Source organism: Ptychodera flava, chromosome 13 (genome assembly GCF_041260155.1).
Source record: "Ptychodera flava strain L36383 chromosome 13, AS_Pfla_20210202, whole genome shotgun sequence".
NCBI lineage: Eukaryota > Metazoa > Hemichordata > Enteropneusta > Ptychoderidae > Ptychodera > Ptychodera flava.
Genome location: NC_091940.1, coordinates 27,717,304 through 27,726,260, shown reverse-complemented (window position 1 = coordinate 27,726,260; position 8,957 = coordinate 27,717,304).

Genomic DNA, 8,957 nt, shown 5'->3' with positions numbered 1-8,957 from the left:
AATTAGCTTACTATACACTAACGTAAAGACAATGTCATTTCTCACTGTGCATGACAAGTTGTATGATGTGCGTGATGAAATATTCGCAAACGTGGTACCTTTTTTCACACCTTCAGTAAAGATGTCGGCAATTTCTTTTATCTTCATTGAGTTGCCAAAGAAGGATGTTCATGAGACAGATAATTTTACTTTTCTTCAGATTTACAGTTTTAAGCTGATATTTTCTACAGTGCAGAATATGTGACTTCTACAAAATTCCAGTGATTGGTTTTCAGACGCGACTTTTAAGATTGTGCCCGAGTTGTTTTATCAACTTTACACGAGTCATGCTCTTGTTGCAGACCGAATCATCCCATTTGTATATGCACTCCTCCCCAACAAGCAACAAGATACTTATCTCGGGGTCCTTCGCCAACTACTTTACGTCAATGCTAACCTAGATCCACAAACTGTTCTAATCGACTATGAACAAGCCGCTAAAAGTGCCATCGAAGAAGTCTTTCCCAACGCAACTTTGAAGGGTGCTTTTATTATCTATCACAGAATATCTACCGCAAGGTGCAGTCAGCAGGACTGCAAGCAATGTATCAGAGGGACTCAGATTTTGAAATTTCGATTCGTATGTTGGCAGCTACTGCATATGTTCCTGAAGATGAAGTGATAGATGCCTTTGAATACCTTGCCCAGAATATGCCGTATGAAGCAGAACCTATCGTCGATTACTTTGAAAACAACTACATTGGAAGACAGCGACGTCACAGCAGGCGTGCTCCCTGATTCCCAATCAGCATGTGGAATATGCACGATCGTGTCATCAGCGAACTGCCGAGAACCAACAACAACATAGAAGTGTGGCATAACCGAATGCAGGCAACATCACGTCACATCACCCGAATATCTGGCGGTTTTTAGAAGTTATAAAACGAGAACAAGCACTAAATAATGTCATCGTCAACCAGATGATCGCCGGAGAGTTTCCACCACTACCGCGAAAACGATACCGGGATTCTGCAGCCACGATAGTGAGCCTCGTGCGTGACTTTGAAAATCAAAACGTGTTAGATTTTCTCAGGGAAATAGCCCACAACTTGCAGTTTTAGAACACTACATTACAATAACACTTACAAAAATAGATAGTATTTTGACATTAAATGTTCTTGTTTCCTTGAAATGAAACTTAAATCATTTTAACACGAAATGAAATGAAATGATTTTTTTTTAAATTAAAGAATCTGATTCCATCATAAAATGAAATGAAATGTCCTTTTTATGGAAGCCAAACTGTAAACTCAGATTTCTTGTATGTAACATGCTTCTTTATTGTTATTATTGTTCTTTGGGGTGTCTACAGAAATAAAGTACTCAACTTCTTACATATGTTTGACAATGGAAAATGTCTCTTTTATTTGAAAAAAACTAAAGATGCGGGGAGATTGTCTTTTTTTGGCATTTATGGGAAGGGCAGTTGTCCGGGGGCGATTGTCCGGGGGCAATTGTCTTGGGGGAGGGGAAATTGTCCGGGGCAATTGTCCGGGGGGCAATTGTTCGGGGTATTGTCCGGGGGGCAATTGTCCGGGGGGCAGTTGTCCGGGGGGCAGTTGTCCGGGGGGCAGTTGTCCGGGGGCAATTGTTTATATATTTTAGAAGTCGCAGTAGTGTACATTTCCCAATTCCATCTTTCTTACCATGTTATTTAGTAGATATTTCTAAACACACCTAAAATGTTTAAAAAATGTAGTAGACATTGTCAATTATTAAGATGTCAACTTTTTAATTATGAAATTGCTTTTGGCTGGATACCACATTGTTTGAATATGAAAGAGAGTAGTCTATTATGTTGTTAAGCGTTTCGGAATTAATTCTCAGACTTTCTTCTCCTCGCTGTCGGTTGCTTATGTATCCCAGCACGTCCTTCCGCTCATTTTCTCTCTTTAATTTTTTATAAATTTCAATATGAGTAAATTGAAAAAGAAACGTCTCGTCTCCATTCTAATTCATTTTATTCCTACCTCCTATGTCATCTTGAAGTAATGTTTCTATCGATCGTTCGTAAGTAATAAAAAACAACAAATTCTAAAAATTATGGAGGTCACTCATATTATTTTCAACAGTCTTCCCTATGTCGTATATATATATATATATATATATATATATATATATATATATATATATATATATATATATATATATATATATATATATATATATATATATATTCTCAGGGGAGTAGGGGAATAGCCCAAAACTGGCAGTTTTAGAACCCTACATTGCAATTAACTTAAAAAAATAGACACAACTTTTTTCGTGAAATAAAACTTAAATCATTGTAACATGAAATTATTTTTTTAATTAAATTTCCAATTCTATCATAAAATGAAATGAAATATTTTTTTCATGGAAGCCGAACTGTACACTCAGATTTCATGTATTTGAAATTTTTCTTTTTTGTTATTACAAAAAAATAAGTACTCAACTTCTTACATATGTTTGACAATGGAAAATGTCTCCTTTACTTGACAAAAGACTGTAGATGCGGGGGTTGTCCTATTTGGCATCTATGGGGGCAGTTGTCCGGAGGGGAGGGGCGATTGTCCGGGTGCAGTTGTCCTAGAAACGAATCGACTGTATATCATTATACAATTCTATCTTTTCTACATTGTACAATCTTATCTTTCTAAGCGTTACGTGTTCACTATGTTGTCAGTCATTATTATTCTTTTGTGGTGTCTACAAACGTAAAGTACTCAACTTCTTACATATGTTTGACAATGAAAAATGTCTCCTTTATTTGACAAAAATACTATAGATGCAGGGAGATTGTCCTATTGGGCTTTTATGGGGAAAAGTATTTCCAGCCCCGTACTCAAAGTTCATTTACTATACTAAAGTTCTTGTGTTTATATAACGGCTGTTATCTGGGCTTCGTTCACTTTACTGAGATTTCATTACAAGCTTATAATGCCGCTGTGAGGGGTGAACTATATATATATATATATATATATATATATATATATATATATATATATATATATATATATATATATATATATATATATATATATGACAATTCCCACTTCTACTTGAGATCAAACTTAATATTGTTAAATACTGGCTTCATATTGTACACCTTCCACCTTGGAATCTTGCTAAAGAAATTTTTTGGTGCAAATGGTAAACAACACTAACAATAGATCCTGGTTTAACTGTTTAAGTGCTTTAATTAAAGAAAATGGAATGGACTTTCTCCTTGATAAAGTATCATCACTTAAACACCATAAAGTTATAGCTGAATTAATGAAAACAAATTTAACAAACAATTATGAAGTCTTTTGGAAAAAAATTTGGTCACTGATAAAAATAGTAAACTAAGAATGTACGCCAAAATAAAACATAATTTTAGATTAGAACCCTACTTAATACAGTTACAAGGTGAGAAAAGAATATTACTCACCAAACTTCGCATTAGCATTAATGATCTAGCAATTGAACCATGAACTCGACTAGTTCTTTTAGACTATTTTCACGGTCCCCACTAGATTGTACAATATTGCAATGTTCTTTTCTTTTCTTTGACTTTGTACAACTTCAGTAATACACAGTTTCTTATAATTTTTATTATTGAACATACTGTGAAGCATCTGGTGAAATAAATCATCATTCAAAAAGGGAGACACACTGTTCCAAAAATCCCAATTACTGAAAGATACTGCAATCAGTGTAACACCAACAGTATTGAAGATGAAACATACTTTATATTAGACTGTCAGAAATGCAAAGTCCATGGAAAGAACTTTTTCAGTAAAATCAATTTCCCAAACGACACAACTGATAATCAGCTAATTTCTCTACTAACAAAACAAGAGTTATCTTTTAATGAACAATTTGCAGAATATATTTTTACTTTATGTAAGCAAAGAAATACCTACTTATTTGTTATTAGCTGCTATTATTATACTGTATTACTTTATCTTTATTAGAGAAAAATTTGAACTTATTTTTGTATCACACTTTCACCAAATGTGATGGAAATCCTAAGTTTACGAGCAAACAATAAAATATTATTATTATTGTCGTACAAAGACTGTTTTCTAAAGTTTCAGGCTGAAGTTCGATAGACTCTTCTGGACAGTACTCTTTGAGATTTGAGCATTGAAATCCTGGCAACTGCTATGGATCTTATGGCAACTGATACTGTCACGGTCGAACACTCCCTGGCTCTACGTATACAATCAGGCAACACAACGGGAACACACACAGTTAATACCAGTCGACGTTTATACGATGGCTGTAATCTAGAGTTCTTTCAAACAGTCGCACCAGAAATCCAGAAGACTAATCAATGTTTAAGATCAATAACATTTTTACCGTATATTTCAACTGCCTTTCTCTCAAGCTCATCCACTTTTGCGTCATTAAAATAAACAAAATCAAACATTAAACCCAATGCAATGGAATACTGATATCAACGGGGTTGGTCTTTTGTAACCGTTAAGACATTACTACAACATTAAATGTACGATAAATAACTCATTCAATCCAAAACAACCACAATAATAGCAATAAACACACCCTCCCGGACGAGAACCCATTTTCGCAAGCCGGAGTTCCACTGTCAATTTATCAGCCAGCCGACACTACCCGGACCCTTGTTCTTTTTATCCAAGCAAAGAAAGAATGATTGTCGTACTGCCTTATTGTTCAATTTCAGGCAACTGAGCTCATTTCACTAGTCACTCGTTCACCGTTGCGTGTCTATCAAGTTGTAATTCACAATTTTGAGGGTGAAGGGATAACCGGCGCGAGTAGTCCGTTTTACCTGTGCAAGGTAAAAACGTTGGTTCAATTGAGATGCTGTATACGTGCCCGCTCACATTACTCTCCGTGCCTTCGGTGAACACCTCCCCTCTCTCGATGTAGTCGGCGATCTCTTCGTAGTGGACTGGTGTCGCTGTACATTCGAAGCCACACTGCCCCTGCTCTGTACAGGCTGGTTCTGTGCATTAACGTCCACTTGGTCATTCTTTCCTCCCCTTCCACTCTCAAGAGATGACAAATTAGAGATCTGACTGGTGGAGCCGGCCTTGGACAGTTTTATAGTAACAGACTGATCGGTGTCTGTTTGGAAATATTTCTCATCGATTTCATCTTCGAGACATTCGTTGACTTTTTGTTTGCATTCTTCCTCTTGATGTGCGGAGCTCAAATTAACATCACAGTAACCGGTCACTCTCTGCTCCTCGGCTTCTCTCCTATTTTTCCTCCTCTTTTTGTTCCATCGGATAAGTTCACATAAAAGGACAACTAGTACTATGGCGAATATAGCGCTGCCTGTCACTACAGCCGCCAGTACAGGCACAGAGAGGACCAAGCCATTTTCCTCCTCTTGTGGTTTATCAGAACCAGCGAACCCCAGCTCACTGTCGGGGTTGCCAGTTTGTGCAGTACTGGTCATGGGCGCAGTCGTCGGTAGTCTCGGCTTAGGTCCTGGCCGTGCCGGCGGGGCCGATGTGGTCGACGGTTCACTGTCTTCTCGCTCGGGCGTTTCGGTAACAGTGACATTTCGTTGAGTCGAAGGTCCTGCCGGCGCCTCCAGTATGTAGAGAACGGCGCTTGCTGAAGTCTGACCGATGACATTTTCTACGATACACGTTATGATAAAGCCGTCGTCGAAAATGGTCAATTGCGAAATAGTCAGGTTTTCCCGTTAGCTGACAGAGAATATCTTCCCGTGGATAGATCGATGGGATTTCTATTTGTTTGCCAAAAGTAAGCATCTGGTTTCGGGTTGGCCACCACCGAACATGTAAATATGGCGGAGTCGTGGACCGACACGTCGACGATTTCGGGCATGACAGTCACTGTCGGTGCATAATAAACGACCAGAGGTCCAATTACACAGGCCTGGGAATCGGAGATTGCCGGCCCCGTGGCTTGGCACGTAATGACGGCGCCGTCATCCTCTGCCGTCAGCACCCAGTCCCGCTTTTTGTCCGGCAACAACGGGTAAATCAACTCACCTGCTGAAACGCGTCGGTTGTTCCGCGACCAGCTCAGCTCCGGCAGCGGCTCGGCATTCCGGAACAAACACTCCGTATGCAGAACGTCTCCCGCGACGTACGCGTCGCGTACGGTGGTAGGTAAACACACAGGGTAACTTGCTGCCGATTGAGTGCGTACAGTAAGTTCCACCTCGGAGGAAAACAATACCGGTCCGAAGTCATCAAACACAATACATCTGTAAGAATCTTCGTCTTCACTCGCTATCGTGTGTACAATTTCTAGATTGAACTCACCGTGAGCAAAGTCACCCACCACCGAATAGCGAGTGGGTCCCTCACGTCACATATATTGCGAAGTCTGTTAATGTTTCTAGTCCTGTTAGGGTGGTTGATAGCAACGCCGTCTTTTACCCATTGCAGATAGTGAACTGAACTAAGGTTCGAGACTGCATCGCAGTACGGCCGTCTCGCCTTCGTTGACCGTTGTATCGACGGGCTGTGTGCGGAAGAATAGTCCTCGGCTGCTGCTAAGCAGAACCCGATTAGTATTAGCAGCGCTGACTCTACTCCATATCGCCTCATGTTTGTTTAATCGGTGCGACAGTTTTTAACGGTGTCCGTATCTCTAGTGAAGTCCTAGAGCCCCTGAAGTGTATCTAGTAAAGGACCCTATTTGTCGCCTCCAAATAAGTAGACAGCTTTTCATGGGAACACGTTTGAGCATGCAAGGAGTGTTCTTTGGTCAATACGTCTTGCTTGGGCTATCTTCGGCGAATTATTACTAATGCTAAGCGCGCCTCTTCGACTGGTCCGCACGTCTTGGCAACAACGACTTGGGACGCTACTGGACTGCGCTAAAGAGAACAATGGCTCCTCCCACTTTAATATCTCGATGATTACTTAATTTATTTATTTACTTCATTGCTCACACACACACTCAGGAAGTGTGATAAGGCAAAAATTACAAAATTCAAAGTTGCAGACTTCTACAAATACTTGATAAACATGCTGCTGGGGATGAACTAAAGTGCAAGAAATAAATTTCGCAATTAACACTTTGCTTTGCGAGTAAATATATACATGAACTTTTCTATGTCATTCAAATCAAGAAAGCCAGGATTATACAAACTTGTGGATGGAAATAGAATATCTCGATAGATACTGTATTTTGGACATTCTAAAAGACTTACAATGTTTACAGAATCTTTCATTTGCAGGAACTTTGGGAATTGACCTTCTACCCAATTCTATCTTAAGGCTGTGATCCTATAAGACCAATCTGATAAGGTAGTCGTCATTATTTACCGCCTCGGTCGGAAGAATTTCGTCGAAAACTCCCAAAATTTCGAGTAGCCCTCTACCAACCGTGATGAATTTGAGGAACCACCTTTCTTACTCAGAAATTTTGACTGACCCCCACTTAGAAAAATTTAATACCAATAAATGTATTTGTAAATTTAAAAAATACAACATTAGTAAAGACCTTTCAAATCCTAATGCACCCTGCTAGATTATCATTGGTTGAAAAAAGTGAAACCTACAACACAAAGTGACAGAAGATGCGTATACAGATATGAAAACTCGAGCTATAACTAGTATCCAACCATATATTATAATTGTTCAATTTCGATTTGTATCATGACAGGCTTTTCATTAGGGTATCTGACTGGGCAGAATTTGAAAGTACAGGGGGGGGGGACATGTGAGAGGCTCAAAGGGAAAAATGTCAGAGGGGTGTTCCCTATCTTGCATGGACAATTTTTAGAAATTGATGTGAGCAATGGTGGTGTCCGTTGCAATCTAAGAGGTTTTTTCCAATTTGTTTTTACTAGCTGTTAGAATACCCAAAGGGGTGAGCACGAGAGGGTGTCTCGCATCGTTAGTATAGTCGGGCGACATCCCCTCCCTCGAACTTGTATTCCCCGAAATTGTGTGCGAAAATATACGCCGACCTCTCCTGGGACCGATCGGAAAAAGTTGCCGGGTAACACACGTCGACTTTTCTACATTACGTTCGAATGACCTTGCTTTGGTTTGGAATCTCCACCGACTGACCGGAGCTAGGGGCAAGTCAAAAACCAAACCACGGATCCTTTTTGAGCAGACACTCACAATATGCATGTACTAATGATCCGATGATGGGTCAAAGGCCATCTCGATTGTACAGTATGCAATAATTTATAGTCCAAATTCGTGTCCATATGATCTTTTTTAAAATATTTCAAATTTTTGTTTGACGCAATTTTAAACTTTGGCAGGACTTTTACAGGAACAGAAACCAAACAGAAATACTAAAATAATTACGTTAACTCGAAAAATTACATCATCGCCGAACTTTCCATTTCGAATCGACAACTGGTTCCTATACTTTTTACAACTCCTGGGTTTTTGTCGCCTGACAAGTAAAGTAAAATCGGACCAGTTTCCATCGAAATATACAATATTTTCCATCGAAATAGACAACAAGAATTTCCCGGGATATATGTATGTATATATATATATATATATATATATATATATATATATATATATATATATATATATCGTAATGTAGATTGAATTATTTTGTTGTATATTTCATCTTTTTCTATCCTCCCCTCAAGGCCTGGCTTTGATTTCTGTCTCTTTTGAAAATATTTTTCCGCCTTCGAATGTTTGACTTTGAGAACCATTACACAATTCTTTTACGATGTACAATATTCTCAAATTGCTATTATTTCCACCGTTCATATTTAAAATTCTATTAACAAGCTGAATATGGAAACGACAATGTATTTAACAGAACACGATAGGATAATTTAGGATAATCACGTCGCACATATTTACCTAGAGCCATGTCTAATATTTGGGACAATTCGTTCGTGCTCGGCTAAGGAGCTGATAAAATTCTAATGTGCGTTTGTCAGTGTATATGTGCGATTGATTTCTGTCAAACATATTTGAAGCATACGAGGGAAT